We start from the raw sequence: 23,260 nt of genomic DNA, 5'->3' as shown, positions 1-23,260 counted from the left end.
TACCTTCAAATCTAATTAAATTAGAAATGCTGAATACAACAGGTGTAGTAGACCTTACAGTGAAATGCTGAATACAACAGGTGTAGTAGACCCTACAGTGAAATGCTGAATACAACAGGTGTAGTAGGCCTTACAGTGAAATGCTGAATACAACAGGTGTAGTAGACCTTACAGTGCTGAATACAACAGGTGTAGTAGACCTTACAGTGTTGAATACAACAGGTGTAGTAGACCTTACAGTGAAATGCTGAATACAACAGGTGTAGTAGACCTTACAGTGAAATGCTGAATACAACAGGTGTAGTAGACCTCACAGTGAAATGCTGAATACAACATGTGTAGTAGACCTTACAGTGAAATGCTGAATACAACAGGTGTAGTAGACCTTACAGTGAAATGCTGAATACAACAGGTGTAGTAGACCTTACAGTGCTGAATACAACAGGTGTAGTAGACCTCACAGTGAAATGCTGAATACAACAGGTGTAGTAGACCTCACAGTGAAATGCTGAATACAACAGGTGTATTAGACCTCACAGTGAAATACTGAATACAACAGGTGTAGGAGACCTTACAGTGAAATGCTGAATACAACAGGTGTATTAGACCTTACAGTGAAATGCTGAATACAACAGGTGTATTAGACCTCACAGTGAAATGCTGAATACAACAGGTGTAGTAGACCTCACAGTGAAATGCTGAATACAACAGGTGTATTAGACCTCACAGTGAAATACTGAATACAACAGGTGTAGGAGACCTTACAGTGAAATGCTGAATACAACAGGTATAGTAGACCGTACAGTGAAATGCTGAATACAACAGGTGTAGGAGACCTTACAGTGAAATGCTGAATACAACAGGTGTAGTAGACCTTACAGTGAAATGCTGAATAAAACAGGTGTAGTAGACCTTACAGTGAAATGCTGAATAGAACAGGTGTAGTAGACCCTACAGTGAAATGCTGAATACAACAGGTGTAGTAGACCTTACAGTGAAATGCTGAATACAACAGGTGTAGTAGACCTCACAGTGAAATGCTGAATACAACAGGTGTAGTAGACCTCACAGTGAAATGCTGAATACAACAGGTGTATTAGACCTCACAGTGAAATACTGAATACAACAGGTGTAGTAGACCTCACAGTGAAATGCTGAATACAACAGGTGTATTAGACCTCACAGTGAAATGCTGAATACAACAGGTGTAGTAGACCTCACAGTGAAATGCTGAATACAACAGGTGTATTAGACCTCACAGTGAAATACTGAATACAACAGGTGTAGGAGACCTTACAGTGAAATGCTGAATACAACAGGTGTAGTAGACCTTACTGTGAAATGCTGAATACAACAGGTGTAGGAGACCTTACAGTGAAATGCTGAATACAACAGGTGTAGTAGACCTTACAGTGAAATGCTGAATACAACAGGTGTAGTAGACCTTACAGTGAAATGCTGAATACAACAGGTGTAGTAGACCTTACAGTGAAATGCTGAATACAACAGGTGTAGTAGACCTTACAGTGAAATGCTGAATACAACAGGTGTAGTAGACCCTACAGTGAAATGCTGAATACAACAGGTGTAGTAGACCTTACAGTGAAATGCTGAATACAACAGGTGTAGTAGACCTCACAGTGAAATGCTGAATACAACAGGTGTAGTAGACCTCACAGTGAAATGCTGAATACAACAGGTGTATTAGACCTCACAGTGAAATACTGAATACAACAGGTGTAGGAGACCTTACAGTGAAATGCTGAATACAACAGGTGTAGTAGACCTTACAGTGAAATGCTGAATACAACAGGTGATTTAGACCTCACAGTGAAATGCTGAATACAACAGGTGTAGTAGACCTCACAGTGAAATGCTGAATATAACAGGTGTATTAGACCTCACAGTGAAATACTGAATACAACAGGTGTAGGAGACCTTACAGTGAAATGCTGAATACAACAGGTGTAGTAGACCTTACAGTGAAATGCTGAATACAACAGGTGTAGTAGAGCTCACAGTGCTGAATACAACAGGTGTAGTAGACCTTACAGTGAAATGCTGAATACAACAGGTGTAGTAGACATTACAGTGAAATGCTGAATACAACAGGTGTAGTAGACCTTACAGTGAAATGCTGAATACAACAGGTGTAGTAGACCTTACAGTGAAATGCTGAATATAACAGGTGTATTAGACCTCACAGTGAAATGCTGAATACAACAAAGCTGTGTGGTGTAAAACCTTGTTAGAGCATTGGGTGGAGTATGCTTTGTGGTGCTGTAAAACCTTGTTAGAGCATTGAGTGGAGTAGGCTTTGTGGTGCTCCAGAATTTCCTTCACTTTTCAGCTTCAGACCAATCCATACTTCTCACTTAAACATAGTTTTATTTTTTAAATATAATATTGTTTCTATTGGTTACCACCTAATATTAGAATATTGTTTCTATTGGTTACCACCTAATATTATTACATTGTTTTCAAGGGTTACCACCTAATATTAGAATATTGTATCCAAGGGTTACCACCTAATATTAGAATATTGTTTCTATGGGTTACCACCTAATATTAGAATATTGTTTCTAAGAGTTACCACCTAATATTAGAATACTGTTTCTATGGGTTACCACCTAATATTAGAATATTGTTTCTATGGGTTACCACCTAATATTAGAATATTGTTTCTAAGAGTTACCACCTAAGATTAGAATATTGTTTCTATGGGTTACCACCTAATATTAGAATATTGTTTCCAAGGGTTACCACCTAATATTAGAATATTGTTTCCAAGGGTTACCACCTAATATTATAATATTGTGGGAGTTGTGGTACCACCTCTTACTAGGCATTGTGGTGCTCCAAAATGTCCTTCCTTTTTTGGCTTCAGACATTGCCTACTGTAACGTAATAGCTGGGAGCCTCATGTGGGCATCGTTCCAAACCACCTCTGCGCGCCTGTCAGCCCGGTCTTGGAGTGACGGAGTGAATTCTGGGCATTCCCCGCCCAGTGAAGGAACCGGGCCCACTCCCCCTGCCGGTCCTGGCAGTGAGGGCCACCTGCCCTCCTAAGGAACCTGCCCAGCTCCTGGTTCATCCTCTCCACCTGCCCATTAGACTGAGGCTGGTACCCGGAAGTGAGGCTGACCGTGACCCCCAGCTTCTCCACGAAGGCTTTTCATAACTGCGACGTGAATTGGGGGTCACGGTTGGAGACAATGTCCTCTGGAAGGCCATAGTGTCGGAAGACCTGCTGAAACAGTACCTCAGCGACCTGAAGAGCGGGAGGGAGACCAGAGACAATAAAACGGCAGGATTTAGAGACTCACAACAACGTCCATAATATGGGAGATCAGTGACAAAATCAATGATGAGACCAGGGACGCTGAGGCACGGAAAGGGGGAGGGGGAGATCAGTGACAAAATCAATGATGAGACCAGGGACGCTGAGGCACGGGGGAGGGGGAGGGGGAGATCAGTGACAAAATCAATGATGAGACCAGGGATGCTGAGGCACGGAAAGGGGGAGGGGGAGATCAGTGACAAAATCAATGATGAGACCAGGGACGCTGAGGCACGGGGGAGGGGGAGGGGGAGATCAGTGACAAAATCAATGATGAGACCAGGGACGCTGAGGCACGGAAAGGGGGAGGGGGAGATCAGTGACAAAATCAATGATGAGACCAGGGACGCTGAGGCACGGAAAGGGGGAGGGGGAGATCAGTGACAAAATCAATGATGAGACCAGGGACGCTGAGGCACGGGGGAGGGGGAGGGGGAGATCAGTGACAAAATCAATGATGAGACCAGGGACGCTGAGGCACGGAAAGGGGGAGGGGGAGATCAGTGACAAAATCAATGATGAGACCAGGGACGCTGAGGCACGGGGGAGGGGGAGGGGGAGATCAGTGACAAAATCAATGATGAGACCAGGGACGCTGAGGCACGGAAAGGGGGAGGGGGAGATCAGTGACAAAATCAATGATGAGACCAGGGACGCTGAGGCACGGGGGAGGGGGAGGGGGAGATCAGTGACAAAATCAATGATGAGACCAGGGACGCTGAGGCACGGAAAGGGGGAGGGGGAGATCAGTGACAAAATCAATGGAAAGATGAGACCAGGGACGCTGAGGCACGGGGGGAGGGGGAGGGGTGTCTTGCTGGAGCGTTCCGGGGAGACTTGGGCACAGAGCAGGAGACAGAGTCCTGCGACAAGGTGGGCCACCAGTACTTTCCGGAGATAAATTGAATTGTGCGGATGATACCTGGGTGTGACGATGGACGAACTCAAGATAGGAATCTCTACCGGATCGTAGAGATGGGACAGGGAATCGGCTTTGATTTTATTTGAACCTTGGCGAAATGACAAGCTGAAGTCGAATCTAATGAAGAAAAGGTGCCACGTTGCTTGGCGCGGGTTCAGCCGCCTCGCTGAACTCCAGGTTCTGATGGTCGGTGAGGATCAGCTACAGGTCCTTGGCCTGTCTGTGGGCGTTGGAGTCGTGGCTCATCTCGCTATCTGCCCTCAGGTGGATGATCGACGACCGTCCTGAACGGATGCATGAACCTCACAATAACCCGGCTCCTCCTCCTCCTCCTCCTCCTCCTCCTCCTCTCTCCCAGGCCTTAGCCCATTTCAAATCCCGTCTTGGACCTTTTGGGGTTGGGGGCTCCTGTCTGATGGGCCGAAAAAGAGAGCACTGGAGTAGGAAGCCACTGCACTGGAGTAGGAAGCCACTGCATTTCGATGGAGTCCCGTTTGTCTGGAACCCTGGAGTTGGCGTGACAAATATAACAAACCTTACAGTACTCAGAAACTGAAAAATGAAACATAGGAGATTAATTGATTAGGCCGATTAGAATGAGAGCATTAGAAGTTTAATTTCATTCATCGTTTGCTCTAACACCATCCTGTCAAAATTAGCTGTTAACAAAATTAACAAAATGCACAGTGACATAATCAATCAATCAATCAAATGTATTTATAAAGCCCTTCTTACATCAGCTGATGTCACAAAGTGCTGTAGAGAAACCCAGCCTAAAACCCCAAACAGCAAGCAATGCAGGTGTAGAAGCATGATGGCTAGGAAAAACCTCCCTAGAAAGGCCATAAGCGGTCGCTTAGGAACCCAGGCAGTTAGGCCCCCCCCCCCCAAATAAATATTTTACTACTAGTATAACTGTTGAGAGTATATAGATAGATATATAACTGTTGAGAGTATATAGATAGATATAGATATATAACTGTTGAGAGTATAGATAGATATATAACTGTTGAGAGTATATAGATATAGATAGATATATAACTGTTGAGAGTATAGATAGATATATAACTGTTGAGAGTATATAGATAGATATAGATATATAACTGTTGAGAGTATATAGATAGATATATAACTGTTGAGAGTATATAGATATAGATAGATATATAACTGTTGAGAGTATATAGATAGATATAGATAATAGTAGAATACACAAGATGCATGTTTTTTGTTATTGTTTTGTTGACAGTCACTCAATTAGTCAGCTAACCATTTTTAGATTGGTAAATTAGTCCTCTATTTAAACGTGTGATAACACTGACACTCAGATATCATTATCATACAATAAGTCTTGGCAAAATGGGTAAAAATTGCAAGAATATGGAGGTAAAACTGTAAACATTCTCTCTGGCCCATGACCAAATTAAAATGTGTGGAACATTTTCTCCGGTGGAAATGGGGGAGGTCACTCAAATGTTTTGCCTGTGGGGTGGGGGAGGAGCCCCCAACCATATCTCAAATAGGGCCCCCAAAAGGCTAGAGCCCTGCCCTTCCAGCTCCCATTGGGCGATGAGGAGCGGGAGAGGATGCTCTGATGCTCTGATGCTGTAGATAATGTAGATGTTCTGATGCTCTGATGCTCTGATGCTCTGATGCTGTAGATGCTCTGATGCTCTGATGCTCTGATGCTTTGATGCTCTGATGCTCTGATGCTCTGATGCTTTGATGCTCTGATGCTCTGATGCTCTGGTACAAGCTGCAACCAGATGCCTGACTGACTGATGTTGTGCAGGGAATGCTTCTGGGATGAGGACATACTAGGTTCTAACCCTGGGTCTGATCTGGCTCTGGTACCACTTTGTCTCGTGTCACAATGACTCTCTCCACATGGGAGAGAAGGAGAGGGAGAGATGAGAGAGAGAGAGAGAGAGAGAGAGAGAGAGAGAGAGAGAGAGAGAGAGAGAGGGAGATGGAGAGATGGTTGGAGAGATGGAGGGAGAGAGAGAGAGAGAGAGAGAGAGAGAGAGAGAGAGGGAGAGAGAGAGAGGGAGAGAGAGAGGGAGAGAGAGAGATAGAGAGAGAGAGAGAGAGAGAGGGAGAGAGAGAGAGGGAGAAAGAGAGAGAGAGAGAGAGAGAGAGAGAGAGAGAGAGAGAGAGAGAGAGAGAGAGAGAGAGAGAGAGAGAAAGAGAGAGAGAGAGAGAGAGAGAGAGAGAGAGAGAGAGAGAGAGAGAGAGAGAGAGAGAGAGAAAGAGAGAGAGAGAGAGAGAGAGAGAGGGAGAGAGAGAGAGAGAGAGGGAGAAAGAGAGAGCGATGGGACTCATTTCTGAAAAGCCTTGACATCAATTTCTCTCTCCTAAGTCGCCCGTAACAATGTAACATCGATTGGTTCACCCTGCAGCTCCCCCTGACTCTCTGAAATTGCAACAATTTCAGACACAACACAGACACCGTAAAATGATACCGAGCGACTTCTGAGACGGACAATAAAGTTATATTAGTTTGAATTGCCTGACCTCCTCTTTGCCAGAGCCAGATGGAGACTTTTATTGCCTGATGTATAAGTGGAAAAAAGCCCTGTGGTAAATACCAAAATGCTGAGGCTCAACAGGGTTCAAAATAACTCTTATGTTGGCTTTACAATTAGTACAACTATGAGTGACAGGGATATCGGCGGGGGGGGGGGGGATTATTTCTACAAGGACCCATTATTATCCAATTCATGCTCATCCTACGCCATTTTGACCCTGATGATGCTCCAGTAAAACCAATCTTAATACTTCTCTGAGGTCAGATGCTGGAGAAAAGAGAGGCCGGATAGAGAATAGTGAGGCTACGTTAAGATCTCTCTATCTATTCCAGGATTGCTGTCTGGCAAACCTCAATAAAAGTTCAAGGAGTTGAGGACAACATTTAGCTTGCTCTTACATGTGCATATGATGGGTTTTTATTAACCTTGATCCTTGGCTACTAAACCATTTGACATGTTTGCTGTTCACTGCAGAGATAAGAGCAGCGAGAAATAATTAGTGGCCGTTTTTTCCCAGGCGGTATTACAGAGATTTTTGTCAGCCATGATTGAAGGAGATGCTTGAGTTGTACCCCACTGGAGGACAGTACAGATGAAGCTCTGACGAAGTGTCTGTACCAGAACAGCTCCTCCTCTCCTCCTCCCGCTCTTATCTGTCTCTCTTCAACTCTCTTCCTCGTTCGCTCCGTTCTCTTTCTGTCTCTCCTCTTTCTCTTTCTCTTCCTCCTCTATATCCTTATCCTCTCTTTGTCCTCTTCTCCCTCTCTCTCTTCCCTCCTCTTATCTCTCCTTCTCTCCTCTCTCTGAAAAGACCAGCATGCCATCGTATCTCCGAACGCCCTCATCCATGAAGACATGGGAGATGTAATCATAGCCCTGCTATCCCCCATGCAGCCTACTGACAAGCTTGACAGCCCAGTGTGGCTTGACTCAGGGCAGAGAGAAACTATGAGAGCAGCCATGGGTATAGCACTGCAGCTAAACCAGCCCCTGAGTCTCAAATCCCCCAGGCCTGCGCTGATAACCCCCCTCTCCCGGTACTCCCCAGCTACACTAACCCCTAGTCCCTCTACTCCCCAGCTCAGCTACACTAACCCCTAGTCCCTCTACTCCCTAGCTCAGCTACACTAACCCCTAGTCCCTCTACTCCCCAGCTCAGCTACACTAACCCCTAGTCCCTCTTCTCCCCAGCTCAGCTACACTAACCCCTAGTCCATCTACTCCCCAGCTCAGCTACAATAACCCCTAGTCCCGCTACTCCCCAGCTCAGCTACACTAACCCCTAGTCCCTCTACTCCCTAGCTCAGCTACACTAACCCCTAGTCCCTCTACTCCCCAGCTCAGCTACACTAACCCCTAGTCCCTCTACTCCCCAGCTCAGCTACACTAACCCCTAGTCCCTCTACTCCCCAGCTCAGCTACACTAGCCCCTAGTCCCTCTACTCCCCAGCTCAGCTACACTAACCCCTAGTCCCTCTACTCCCCAGCTCAGCTACACTAACACCTAGTCCCTCTAATCCCCAGCTCCCTCTACTCTGAAACCCCAGTCCCTCTACTCTCTGGCCCAGCTACACAAACCCTCAGTCCCTCTACTCTCTGGCCCAGCTACACTAACCCCCAGTTCCTCTACTCTCTGGCCCAGCTACACTAACCCCCATTCCCTCAGTCCCCAGCCCAGCTACACTAACCCCCAGTTCCTCTACTCTCTGGCCCAGCTACACTAACCCTCAGTTCCTCTACTCTCTGGCCCAGCTACACTAACCCCCAGTTCCTCTACTCTCTGGCCCAGCTACACTAACCCCCAGTCCCTCAGTCCCCAGCCCAGCTACACTAACCCCCAGACCCTCTACTCCCTGGTGGTACCGGTACAGAGTCCATGTGGAGGCTATATACAGGGGGTTCCGGTACAGAGTTATTGTGGAGGCTATATACAGGGGGTACCGGTACAGAGTTAATGTGGAGGCTATATACAGGGTGTACCGGTACAGAGTCAATGTGGAGGCTATATACAGGGGGTACTGGTACAGAGTCAATGTGGAGGCTATATACAGGGGGTACCAGTACAGAGTCAATATGAAGGCTATATACAGGGTGTTACGGTACAGAGTCAGTGTGGAGGCTATATACAGGGGGTACCGGTACAGAGTCAATGTGGAGGCTATATACAGGGGGTACCAGTGCAGAGTCAATATGAAGGCTATATACAGGGGGTACCAGTACAGAGTCAATGTGGAGGCTATATACAGGGGATACCGGTACAGAGTCAATGTGGAGGCTATATACAGGAGGTACCGGTACAGAGTCAATGTGGAGGCGTTGTACAGGGGGTACCGGTACAGAGTCAATGTGGAGGCTATATACAGGGGGTACCGGTACAGAGTCAATGTAGAGGCGTTGTACAGGGGGTACCGGTACAGAGTCAATGTGGAGGCTATATACAGGGGGTACCGGTACAGAGTCAATGTGGAGGCTATATACAGGGGGTACCGGTACAGAGTCAATGTGGAGGCTATATACAGGGGGTACCGGTACAGAGTCAATGTAGAGGCGTTGTACAGGGGGTACCGGTACAGAGTCAATGTGGAGGCTATATACAGGGGGTACCGGTACAGAGTCAATGTGGAGGCTATATACAGGGGGTACCGGTACAGAGTCAATGTGGAGGCTATATACAGGGGGTACCGGTACAGAGTCAATGTGGAGGCTATATACAGGGGGTACCGGTACAGAGTCAATGTGGAGGCTATATACAGGGGGTACCCGGACAGAGTCAATGTGGAGGCTAAATACAGGTGGTACCGGTACAGAGTCAATGTGGAGGCTATATACAGGGGGTACCTGTCTGTCTGTCTCTCTCTGTCTGTATGTCTGTCTGTCTGTCTGTCTGTCTCTCTCCTGCATGAAGTCAACACAGTCAGTACAACCTCTAGAATGTTGTCCCAACACCCTGGAGTCGGCTTCTGGAGCTGATACACAAAACAACAACTGATGCATCATTTCATTCTGTTTTCAATGTAATCTATTCTATACAATTCTCACAACGAAAACTAAATGCTCCATATATGGGTTATTAAACAGTCAGACCGGTGCAGACTCTGCCATGATGAAACAGAATCAATAGAGCATCTCTGTTGGTACTGCCCATCGTTGGCTTGTTTGGTACTGCCCATCGTTGGCTTGTTTGGTACTGCCCATCGTTGGCTTGTTTGGTACTGCCCATCGTTGGCTTGTTTGGTACTGCCCATCGTTGGCTTGTTTGGTACTGCCCATCGTTGGCTTGTTTGGTACTGCCCATCGTTGGCTTGTTTGGTACTGCCCATCGTTGGCTTGTTGAGTCCAGGAATGGTTGTTATGTCAAAATGTCAGGGTGTGTTTCGACCTGCAAACTGTTTTACAAGGGGATGTGAAGGACCACAGACAGCCAATAGGAAGATGAGGAGGTTCAAGTTCACAATCAACAACATGGGAAAATGGAGGAATGTATTGTGAGAGGAAATGGTGGAATGATGATTTATTGTCCAATCAGGGGTGAGGATGGGGATGGGATTCTTGTGCTATGTTCTATGTTTCGCTATTCATGTTTTGGTGTCATGCTGTGGTCCTGGTAGTTATGGGTAGTTATGGGTAGTGTCATGCTGTGGTCCTGGTAGTTATGGGTAGTTATGGGTAGTGTCATGCTGTGGTCCTGGTAGTTATGGGTAGTTTCATGCTGTGGTCCTGGTAGTTATGGGTAGTTATGGTTAGTTATGGGTAGTGTCATGCTGTGGTCCTGGTAGTTATGGGTAGTTTCATGCTGTGGTCCTGGTAGTTATGGGTAGTGTCATGCTGTGGTCCTGGTAGTTATGGGTAGTTATGGGTAGTTTCATGCTGTGGTCCTGGTAGTTATGGGTAGTTATGGGTAGTGTCATGCTGTGGTCCTGGTAGTTATGGGTAGTGTCATGCTGTGGTCCTGGTAGTTATGGGTAGTTCTGGGTAGTTCTGGGTAGTGTCATGCTGTGGTCCTGGTAGTTATGGGTAGTTTCATGCTGTGGTCCTGGTAGTTATGGGTAGTGTCATGCTGTGGTCCTGGCAGTTATGGGTAGTTTCATGCTGTGGTCCTGGTAGTTATGGGTAGTGTCATGCTGTGGTCCTGGTAGTTATGGGTAGTGTCATGCTGTGTTCCTGGTAGTTATGGGTAGTGTCATGCTGTGGTCCTGGTAGTTATGGGTAGTGTCATGCTGTGGTCCTGGTAGTTATGGGTAGTTATGGGTAGTTTCATGCTGTGGTCCTGGTAGTTATGGGTAGTTATGGGTAGTGTCATGCTGTGGTCCTGGTAGTTATGGGTAGTTATGGGTAGTGTCATGCTGTGGTCCTGGTAGTTATGGGTAGTTGTGGGTAGTGTCATGCTGTGGTCCTGGTAGTTATGGGTAGTTATGGGTAGTGTCATTATGTGGTCCTGGTAGTTATGGGTAGTGTCATGCTGTGGTCCTGGTAGTTATGGGTAGTTATGGGTAGTGTCATGCTGTGGTCCTGGTAGTTATGGGTAGTTGTGGGTAGTGTCATGCTGTGGTCCTGGTAGTTATGGGTAGTTATGGGTAGTGTCATTATGTGGTCCTGGTAGTTATGGGTAGTGTCATGCTGTGGTCCTAGTAGTTATGGGTAGTTTCATGCTGTGGTCCTGGTAGTTATGGGTAGTGTCATGCTGTGGTCCTGGTAGTTATGGGTAGTGTCATGCTGTGGTCCTGGTAGTTATGGGTAGTGTCATGCTGTGGTCCTGGTACTTATGGGTAGTTATGGGTAGTGTCATGCTGTGGTCCTGGTAGTTATGGGTAGTGTCATGCTGTGGTCCTGGTAGTTATGGGTAGTGTCATGCTGTGGTCCTGGTAGTTATGGGTAGTATCATGCTGTGGTCCTGGTAGTTATGGGTAGTTTCATGCTGTGGTCCTGGTACTTATGGGTAGTTATGGGTAGTGTCATGCTGTGGTCCTGGTAGTTATGGGTAGTGTCATGCTGTGGTCCTGGTAGTTATGGGTAGTGTCATGCTGTGGTCCTGGTAGTTTTGGGTAGTGTCATGCTGTGGTTCTGGTAGTTATGGGTAGTGTCATGCTGTGGTCCTGGTAGTTATGGGTAGTTATGGGTAGTGTCATGCTGTGGTCCTGGTAGTTATGGGTAGTTATGGGTAGTTTCATGCTGTGGTCCTGGTAGTTATGGGTAGTTATGGGTAGTGTCATGCTGTGGTCCTGGCAGTTATGGGTAGTTATGGGTAGTATCATGCTGTGGTCCTGGTAGTTAAGAGTAGTTACGGGTAGTGTCATGCTGTGGTCCTGGTAGTTATGGGTAGTTATGGGTAGTAACATGCTGTGGTCCTGGTAGTTATGGGTAGTTATGGGTAGTGTCATGCTGTGGTCCTGGTAGTTATGGGTCGTTATGGGTAGTGTCATGCTGTGGTCCTGGTAGTTATGGGTCGTTATGGGTAGTGTCATGCTGTGGTCCTGGTAGTTATGGGTAGTGTTATGGGTAGTGTCATGCTGTGGTCCTGGTAGTTATGGGTAGTTATGGGTAGTTTCATGCTGTGGTCCTGGTAGTTATGGGTAGTTATGGGTAGTGTCATGCTGTGGTCCTGGTAGTTATGGGTAGTTATGGGTAGTGTCATGCTGTGGTCCTGGTAGTTATGGGTAGTGTCATGCTGTGGTCCTGGTAGTTATGGGTAGTGTCATGCTGTGGTCCTGGTAGTTATGGGTAGTGTCATGCTGTGGTCCTGGTAGTTATGGATAGTTATGGGTAGTGTCATGCTGTGGTCCTGGTAGTTATGGGTAGGTTCTTACTGTGAGAGTTGTGTGATTTGACCCCGGTAGTTCGCTTCCTAGCCCGGCCAGGTGTTTAATTTATGTTCAAAATTTTGTATCAAGACGACTCCCAAAGGGCCTAATTGGTTTATTAATAACTTTTCATGTTCAAAACTGCTCACTCTCCTAAAACAATAGCATGGTATTTTTTCACCGTAATAGCTACTGTAAATTGAACAGTGCAGTTAGATTAACAAAAACTTAAGCTTTCTTCCCATATCAGATATGCCTATGTCCTGGGAAATGTTGGTGTTACTAACAACCTCATGCTAATCGCATTAGCCTACGTTAGCTCAACCGTCCCGCAGGGGACCCACCGATCCTGTAGAAGTTCTGACAGCCATTATACCGTATGATTCAATGCAAATATGCCATCAACATTATTCCACATGTCAGAATTGATAGAAGAAGTTTATGCAACATATAAGGCAAGAATTCAGAGAAGGCAAAGTGACCGAGTCACTATGTCACCGACCATTATTATATCAAACGTTGGACTAGTAACTGAAAGGTTGCAAGATCGAATCCCTGAGCTGACATGGTAAAAATCTGTCATTCTGAACCTGAACAAGGCAGTTAACCCACTGTTCCTAGACCAGTTAACCCACTGTTCCTAGACCAGTTAACCCACTGTTCCTAGACCAGTTAACCCTCTGTTCCTAGACCAGTTAACCCACTGTTCCTAGACCAGTTAACCCACTGTTCCTAGACCAGTTAACCCACTGTTCCTAGACCAGTTAACCCACTGTTCCTAGACTGTAACGGCGTTCTTCGTTTGTTGAAAGAGAGTCAGACCGAAATGCAGCGTGGTGCTTACTCAAATCAAAATCAAATCAAATGTATTTATATAGCCCTTCGTACATCAGCTGATATCTCAAAGTGCTGTACAGAAACCCAGCCTAAAACCCCAAACAGCAAGCAATGCAGGTGTAGAAGCACGATGACATCTAGATGACTCATGTCTTTAATGAAGGAAAAGTGACGATACATGAAATAACCAAATAAATACAAAAAAAAAAACAAACGGAACGTGAAACTTAATACAGCCTATCTGGTGAAACTACACAGAGACTCCCCTTCGCGTCCTGGGATAATCCACCCTCGCCGCCGACCATGGCCTAATAGTCCTCACCCAGAACCCCACAGAACTGAGGAGCAGCTCGTGACTGAGGGGCATCTCGGGACTGAGGGGCAGCTCGGGACTGAGGGGCAGCTCGGGACTGAGGGGCAGCTCGGGACTGAGGCAGCTCGGGACTGAGGGGCAGCTCGGGACTGAGGGGCAGCCTGGAACTGAGGGGCAGCCCGGAACTGAGGGGCAGCCCGGAACTGAGGGGCAGCCCGGAACTGAGGGGAAGCCCAGTACTGAGAGGAAGCCCAGTACTGAGAGGAAGCCCAGTACTGAGAGGAAGCCCAGTACTGAGATGAAGCTCAGGTAGGTAGTAGGCTCCGGTAGATCCTGGCTGGCTGGCGGATCTGGAAGATTCAGGTTGACTAGCAGATCTGGAAGATTCTGGTTGACTGGCGGATCTAGCTGCTCTATGCAGACTGACGGCTATGACTGCTCCATGCAGGCTGACAGCTCCTTGCAGACTGGCAGCTCTTTGCATACTGACAGCTCTGACTGCTCCATGCAGGCTGACAGCTCCTTGCAGACTGGCAGCTCTTTGCATACTGACAGCTCTGACTGCTCCATGCAGGCTGACAGCTTCTTGCAGACTGGCAGCTCTTTGCAGACTGGCAGCTCCTTGCAGACTGACAGCTCTGACTGCTCCATGCAGGCTGACAGCTCCTTGCAGACTGGCAGCTCCTTGCAGACTGGCTGCTCCTTGCAGACTGACAGCTCCTTGCAGACTGACAGCTCCCTGCAGACTGGCAGCTCCTTGCAGACTGGCAGCTACTTGCAGACTGGCAGCTCCTTGCAGACTGACAGCTCTGGCTGCTTCATGCAGACTGACACCTCCTTGCAGACTGACAGCTCCTTGCAGACTGACAGCTCCTTGCAGACTGACAGCTCTGACTGCTCCATGCAGGCTGACAGCTCCTTGCAGACTGACAGCTCCTTGCAGACTGGCAGCTCCTTGCAGACTGGCAGATCCTTGCAGACTGACAGCTCCCTGCAGACTGGCAGCTCCTTGCAGACTGACAGCTCTGACTGCTCCATGCAGGCTGACAACTCCTTGCAGACTGGCAGCTCCTTGCAGACTGGCAGCTCCTTGCAGACTGGCAGCTCAGGCTGCTTCAAACAGGCAGGAGGCTCCGGCAGCGCTGTAGAGGAGGAAAACGCTGGCTGCGCTGAACAGGCGGGAGACTCCGACAGCGCAGGAGAGGAGGAAAACGCTGGCTGCGCTGAACAGGCGGGAGACTCCGACAGCGCAGGAGGGAAGGAAGGCTCTGGCTGTGCTGAACAGGCGGGAGACTCCGACAGAGCAGGAGAGGCGAGGCGCACTGTAGGCCTGATGCGTGGTGCGGGCACTGGTAATACTGGAGCGAGGACACGCACAGGAAGCCTGGTGCGGGGAGCTGCTACCGGAGGACTGGTGTGTGGAGGTGGCTCTGGATAGACCGGACCGTGCAGGCGCACTGGAGCTCTTGAGCACCGAGCCTGCCCAAGCTTACCTGGCTCGATGCCCACTCTAGCCCGGCCAATACGAAGGGCTGGTATGAACCGTACCGGGCTATGCACCCGCACTGGAGACACCGTGCGCTCACTAGCATAACACGGTGCCTGCCCGGTCTCTTTAGCCCCCCGGTAAGCACAGGGAGTTTGCGCAGGTCTCCTACCTGGCATAGCCATACTCCCTGTAAGCCCCCCCCCCCAATACATTTTTGGGGCCGACTCTCAGGCTTCCATCCGCGTCGCCGTGCTGCCTCTTCATACCAGCGTCTCTCTGCTTTAGCCGCCTCTAGTTCTTCCTTGGGACGGCGATATTCTCCAGGCTGAGCCCAGGGTCCTTTTCCGTCCAGTTCCTCCTCCCATGTCCAATACTCCAAGTGATGCAGCCTCTCCCACTGCAACTGCTCTTCACGATTAGCAGGGAGAGTTGGCTCAGGTCTGACACCCGACTCAGCCACTCTCCCTCTGAGCCCCCCCCCAATAAATTTTTCCCTCGTATCGTCGACTCTTATCTCCGGCTGCCTCTGCTCTCCTCAGTGCTTCCACCTGTTCCCATGGGAGGCGATCTCTTCCAGCCAGTATCTCCTCCCAAGTGTAACAACCTTTGCCATCCAATACGTCTTCCCATGTCCATTCCTCATCTTTTCCTGCGGTCGCTGCCTGTTTCCACGCTGCTCGGTCCGTGTGTGGTGGGTGATTCTGTAACGGCGTTCTTCGTTTGTTGAAAGAGAGTCGGACCGAAATGCAGCGTGGTGGTTACTCATGTCTTTAATGAAGAAAAAGTGACACATGAAATAACTAAATAAATACAAAAACAACAAACGGAACGTGAAACTTATTACAGCCTATCTGGTGAAACTACACAGAGACAGGAACAATCACCCACCAACCTAATACAGCCTATCTGGTGAAACTACACAGAGACAGGAACAATCACCCACCAACCTAATACAGCCTATCTGGTGACACTACACAGAGACAGGAACAATCACCCACCAACCTAATACAGCCTATCTGGTGAACACTACACAGAGACAGGAACAATCACCCACCAACCTAATACAGCCTATCTGGTGAAACTACACAGAGACAGGAACAATCACCCACCAACCTAATACAGCCTATCTGGTGAAACTACACAGAGACAGGAACAATCACCCACCAACCTAATACAGCCTATCTGGTGACACTACACAGAGACAGGAACAATCACCCACCAACCTAATACAGCCTATCTGGTGAACACTACACAGAGACAGGAACAATCACCCACCAACCTAATACAGCCTATCTGGTGAACACTACACAGAGACAGGAACAATCACCCACCAACCTAATACAGCCTATCTGGTGAAACTACACAGAGACAGGAACAATCACCCACCAACCTAATACAGCCTATCTGGTGAACACTACACAGAGACAGGAACAATCACCCACCAACCTAATACAGCCTATCTGGTGAAACTACACAGAGACAGGAACAATCACCCACCAACCTAATACAGCCTATCTGGTGACACTACACAGAGACAGGAACAATCACCCACCAACCTAATACAGCCTATCTGGTGACACTACACAGAGACAGGAACAATCACCCACCAACCTAATACAGCCTATCTGGTGAAACTACACAGAGACAGGAACAATCACCCACCAACCTAATACAGCCTATCTGGTGAAACTACACAGAGACAGGAACAATCACCCACCAACCTAATACAGCCTATCTGGTGAAACTACACAGAGACAGGAACAATCACCCACCAACCTAATACAGCCTATCTGGTGAACACTACACAGAGACAGGAACAATCACCCACCAACCTAATACAGCCTATCTGGTGAACACTACACAGAGACAGGAACAATCACCCACCAACCTAATACAGCCTATCTGGTGAAACTACACAGAGACAGGAACAATCACCCACCAACCTAATACAGCCTATCTGGTGAACACTACACAGAGACAGGAACAATCACCCACCAACCTAATACAGCCTATCTGGTGAAACTACACAGAGACAGGAACAATCACCCACCAACCTAATACAGCCTATCTGGTGACACTACACAGAGACAGGAACAATCACCCACCAACCTAATACAGCCTATCTGGTGACACTACACAGAGACAGGAACAATCACCCACCAACCTAATACAGCCTATCTGGTGAAACTACACAGAGACAGGAACAATCACCCACCAACCTAATACAGCCTATCTGGTGAAACTACACAGAGACAGGAACAATCACCCACCAACCTAATACAGCCTATCTGGTGAAACTACACAGAGACAGGAACAATCACCCACCAACCTAATACAGCCTATCTGGTGAAACTACACAGAGACAGGAACAATCACCCACCAACCTAATACAGCCTATCTGGTGAAACTACACAGAGACAGGAACAATCACCCACCAACCTAATACAGCCTATCTGGTGAAACTACACAGAGACAGGAACAATCACCCACCAACCTAATACAGCCTATCTGGTGAAACTACACAGAGACAGGAACAATCACCCACCAACCTAATACAGCCTATCTGGTGAACACTACACAGAGACAGGAACAATCACCCACCAACCTAATACAGCCTATCTGGTGAAACTACACAGAGACAGGAACAATCACCCACCCAAGACAAAGCGAACTCAGGCTACCTAAATACGGTTCCCAATCAGAGGCAACGAGAAGCACCTGACTCTGATCAAGAACCGCCCCTAAACCTAGCAATCCCAAATCCTATAAAACCCCAATACGAAACACAACACGTAAACCCATGTCACACCCTGGCCTGACCAAAATATATAACGAAAACACAAAACACTAAGACCAAGGCGTGACATAGACCAGTTAACCCACTGTTCCTAGACCAGTTAACCCACTGTTCCACTGTTCCTAGACCAGTTAACCCACTGTTCCACTGTTCCTAGACCAGTTAACCCACTGTTCCACTGTTCCTAGGCCTTTGTTGAAAATAATAATTTGTTCTGACTTGCCTAGTTAAATAAAGGTTGAATAACAATGTGATTAGCACGAGGTTGTAAGTAATGTGAACATTTCCCAGGACATAGACATATCTGATATTGTCAGAAAGCTTAAATTCTTGTTAGCATCATCCTAAAACTTACTCTGACCTTTCTTGAGAGTTTTCTTGTCTTAAAACAGGATTTATCAGGAATCCTAGGACCCTTTCTGGGATGCTTTGTAATACATTTCCTGGTTTCACCATATTGGATACCTGTCCTGGTTCCACCTTATTGCCTATGAGGATTTAAAACCAATAACTTGTGCTGTAAAACGTTTTTTTTTTTTAAGTTCCCCAATTGGAACATTTAAGATACAAATTGTTCGGTGCTATTAGGGTTAAAGGCATCATTAATAAAGAGGTGTGAAGTTAAATTTTAGATGCAAAACTGTACCCCTCCCTTTATTTTAGTTGAAAGTAAAATCATTCATTACAAGCTATACTGTAAATGTCATAGATGTTTATTAAAGAATGAATTATTAATGTGCATTATTATTATGTTACCATGCTAGTGAATATGAGTCACCAAGTTAATGACGATACTCTGTCTTGCCACAGCTGCTTGATCCAAGAGAAGTGATGTAAATTGAGCAGGAAGTCACAGAGAGAGGAAATAGACAATTCAGATACATGTGAGTCATCACCGGGTTGAATATTCTCTCACGTAGGTTTTTGTATTTGCTGTGTAAAGATAGGCTCAGTTCTGGCTGTCAACAGCATAAAAAAAAAACAGATTGTTGTATTTTCCTGGCCGTCGTCATCACCTTGAGTTGCACTTTTAAAAGGCTGTTAGTTTACTTCATTATCTACCATATCTACACCATTTAAATAAATGGCCCTCTAAACGTCTAGAAGCTGAATGCATTTAAGTGAATGACCCTCTAAACTTAAATCACCTGTATGCATTTAAATGAATGGCCCTCTAAATATATTTCAGCTAAATGCATTTCAATTAATGGCCCTCTAAACATACATCTGATGAATGCATTGAAATGAATGGCCCTCTAAATGTCTAGAAGCTGTATGCATTTAAATGAATGGCCCTCTAAACATCTATCAGCTGTATGCATTTAAATGAATGGCCCTCTAAACATCTATCAGCTGTATGCATTTAAATGAATGGCCCTCTAAATATATTTCAGCTAAATGCATTTCAATTAATGGCCCTCTAAACATATATCAGCTGTATGCATTTAAATGAATGGCCCTCTAAATATATTTAAGCTAAATGCATTTCAATGAATGGCCCTCTAAACATATATCAGCTGTATGCATTTAAATGAATGGCCCTCTAAACATCTATCAGCTGTATGCATTTAAATGAATGGCCCTCTAAACATCTATCAGCTGTATGCATTTACATGTGTTTTATTGTGCCTTAACTGCCTCAATCTGCTCAGTCACTTAGTCCCCAACCAACATGATGCTCACTGTCTCAACAATTAGGATTCTGATGCTTCAAACATCAGGTGTGCCTGCCCTGAGCCAGAAACTATTCCCAAATATCAGGTGTGCCTGCCCTGAGCCAGAAACTATTCCCAAACATCAGGTGTGCCTGCCCTGAGCCAGAAACTATTCCCAAATATCAGGTGTGCCTGCCCTGAGCCAGAAACTATTCCCAAATATCAGGTGTGCCTGCCCTGAGCCAGAAACTATTCCCAAATATCAGGTGTGCCTGCCCTGAGCCAGAAACTATTCCCAAATATCAGGTGTGCCTGCCCTGAGCTAGAAACTATTCCCAAATATCAGGTGTGCCTGCCCTGAGCCAGAAACTATTCCCAAATATCAGGTGTGCCTGCCCTGAGCCAGAAACTATTCCCAAATATCAGGTGTGCCTGCCCTGAGCCAGAAACTATTCCCAAATATCAGGTGTGCCTGCCCTGAGCCAGAAACTATTCCCATTTGGAGGCAGAAAGCTACAAAAATAAAAATATGCAAAAAAAAACACAAACAAATGAGATTTTTTCTGGTGAACAGAAGTGCCCTTGTACGCATAAACACTAGGTTGTTTTATCATTCAAATGTAGTCGTCATCCCATGTGCCAAACAGCAGGATTGATATTCCTAACGAGTGGGGCAGATGCTGGGGAAGCTGCCATTAAGGGACAAACACCACACACACACACACACACACACACAGCGTCAAGGTGTGTGTGTGTGTGTGTGTGTGTGTGTGTGTGTGTGGGCTTCTTTTTTGAAAAGGTTCATGGTCAAGTACGAATGCTTTCTGGGAAATGTCATATTTTACCGAAATATTTAACTAAATGTCAGTGATTAATGAAATATAATAACTTAAGATATCACATACATGTTTTGTTTTCCTTGTCCATTCATATTAAGAGTGTCCTGAAAACATATTTTTATAAACAGGATGTATATTTGTATAGACTAGACTAAATGTAGAAGAGGTCTTTTAAATTTCAGTTAATTTCACAGAATTAAATTCTATTTCCTTTCATTAAAATAATAATTGCAATTGTGTATCCTGTTTACTACAACAAGAATTGAATTGGAATTCATGATGAATGAAATTAGCCCAACCCTGGTGTGTGTCTGTCTGTCTGTCTGTCTGTCTGTCTGTCTGTCTGTCTGTCTGTCTGTCTGTCTGTCTGTCTGTCTGTCTGTCTGTCTGTCTGTCTGTCTGTCTGTCTGTCTGTCTGTCTGTCTGTCTGTCTGTCTCTCTCTCTCTAACATTCTGAAGAAGTTTTATAATGTTATAAGGTTGAAGTTCAGAGATCTCTGAGATCAGAGAGGTCGGTGGTTCTCTTTTCTGGTTGTGAAGAAGACGAGTTTAATAAAAAGAGGAAAATATCAGTGGGTCATCTGGCCATACATACGGTGACCCAGAGAGACAAACATTATCAAGACGGTCAGAACAGCAAACACCTCCCCCAGAGGGTGGGAGGGAGAGCCAGCTAGCTTACAGGGAGACGTCCCCGGGAGGGTAGGAGTGAGAGCCAGCTAGCTTACAGGGAGACCCCCCCCAGAAGGAGGGAGGGTGTGGGAGGAAGAGCCAGCTAGCTTACAGGGAGACCTCCCCAGAAGGAGGGACGGTGTGGGAGGAAGAGCCAGCTAGCTTACAGGGAGATCCCCCCAGAAGGAGGGACGGTGTGGGAGGAAGAGCCAGCTAGCTTACAGGGAGACCTCCCCGGGAGGAGGGACGGTGTGGGAGGAAGAGCCAGCTAGCTTACAGGGAGACCTCCCCGGGAGGATGGAGGGTGTGGGAGGAAGAGCCAGCTAGCTTACAGGGAGACCTCCCCGGGAGGATGGAGGGTGTGGGAGGAAGAGCCAGCTAGCTTACAGGGACAATTCTGTGAGGCCCAGTTGGCCCCAAGACTCTCTTCTCTCTCTCTTCAAAGAGGGGTCTCCACAGCCAGGCCTGACAGGTACATCATTCACTGAAAGACTTCTTCATTAACAGTCCAACCAAGCTGACACACACACACACACAGACACAGACACAGACACAGACACAGACACAGACACAGACACAGACACAGACACAGACACAGACACAGACGCACACACACACAGACGCACGCACGCACGCACGCACGCACGCACACACACACACACACACACACACACACACACACACACACACACACACACACACACACACACACACACACACACACACACACACACACACACACACACACACACTATCCTCTAGAAGGTTCCAGGTGCATCCAAGCTGGGACAGAGGGAGACTGATAAAAAGCCTCTTTGTCCCAACCATCAGTCATCACCAGGGCTGTGGCTTCCACACATAGCCTACAAGCCATTTTAAAAACAAGTCAAATAAATCTATTTTTTATTTTAGACACATCTAAAGAAGGATGATATGAAGAAAATGTAGTCTATTTCAGAAGAACAGAATAGCATACTATTAGTTGACATTATGTTAGGTCCTGATCTGGCTATGCCATATGGTTGGGGGCTACACTATATCGGCTTACAATTCTGTGGCAGTATGTGAGTAAAACAGAAACAATATTTTCTCCAAGCGATTTGAGGTAGTTCGCACATGCAGCTATTCTGTGTTGAGCGGTTAACAAAGAAATAGGTCCTCCTATATGCTTCATTTAGAGTTATTAATGTAACTTTAGTTGTTATACAAACGTTGGGCTATATGTTTAGATTTTAATACAATATGTATGCTGTGACTCTAATGATGATTTGAAAAAAGTTGCTTGAAAGTCATGACCTCTGCTTTGTTTTTTTGTGCAGGCTGAACACACTTCATCAGTCTCTCATTCACAATTTGACAAGCACTTGATAATGCCTCGAATTTCACGGTCAGCATCCCCTTTGTGGACGTAATGCTCCCTAAAATAAATCAATGCCTTTTGCAGTCCGGAGTGCTGAGTTGTGTCCTTCTCCCTGAGTGGGCAAAGCGCCTGTCAATCACTTGGCTCTTTATCACATGACCAGGTTTTTCTCAAAGGCTACTAGTGAAGAAAGATCAGGGACGCAACTGCACACGTCCTCTTATTCATATTGAAGATATTGGAAGAACTGTTCACATTTACTTTTCATCAGCCAACAGGAGTAGGCCTAACGAACAGCAAAAACACTAGCCTATGTCAATCTACTTTCGCTCAAAATAGAAAAATTATAAGGCATCAATAAGCACGAATGTTCCAATTAGTGGGAAAACGACCTTATCAAAAGTGACAGCAAAAAATTAAATTAATGCTTTTATTTATAAAGGTTTTTATGGTGAAAATGATGTGAAACGCAGACGCTGCTTATATGTATAATAATATATAAATATATATTTTTTACCTTTACTGAAGGTAAAGTCAGTTAGGCAAGTCAATTTTCAATGACAGCCTATGAACAGTGGGTTAACTTCCTTGTTCAGGGGCAGAACAACAGATTTTTACCTTGTCAGCTCAGGTATTCAATCTTGCAACCTTTCGGTTTCTAGTCCAATGTTCTAACCCCTAGGCTACTTGCCGCCTCGCCACTCTAACCACTA

The sequence above is a fragment of the Oncorhynchus kisutch genome, linkage group LG18 (assembly GCF_002021735.2).
Source record: "Oncorhynchus kisutch isolate 150728-3 linkage group LG18, Okis_V2, whole genome shotgun sequence".
NCBI lineage: Eukaryota > Metazoa > Chordata > Actinopteri > Salmoniformes > Salmonidae > Oncorhynchus > Oncorhynchus kisutch.
The sequence above is the reverse complement of the archived record's forward strand: the minus strand, read 5'-3'. Positions refer to the sequence as shown.